The sequence below is a fragment of the Haplochromis burtoni genome, unplaced genomic scaffold (genome assembly GCF_018398535.1).
Source record: "Haplochromis burtoni strain Fernald_Lab_line unplaced genomic scaffold, NCSU_Asbu1 Contig_834, whole genome shotgun sequence".
In the NCBI taxonomy this organism is placed as follows: Eukaryota; Metazoa; Chordata; class Actinopteri; order Cichliformes; family Cichlidae; genus Haplochromis; species Haplochromis burtoni.
This window is the reverse complement of record NW_024583195.1, coordinates 138,061-138,394: the sequence shown is the minus strand read 5'-3', so window position 1 is coordinate 138,394 and position 334 is coordinate 138,061.

Genomic DNA, 334 nt, shown 5'->3' with positions numbered 1-334 from the left:
TGAAGGTTACAGATTGTTGGGTTATGTGAATAAAACAGAGAACTTAGATGTATTAGGAGCAGCTGGTTGTTAGGGAGCCTCTGCTCATGTTAGGCAGACAGAGTGCTGAAGTGTTGCTGCCCTCTGCTGGACTGTGTGTTGTATTCAAAAGTCTAAAATTAAGATACCCATGTAATCCCTACGTACTATTAAAGTGCGTCAAGATTGAAAAATGCTACTCATGATGCTGAAACAGTTTCCTCCTGTGAAAAGGACAACTCAGTCTCCAGATGAGAATACGTTTGACTCTCTCTGATCATGCCCACTCTCACTTTCCATCAGGGTCTTTATTAAA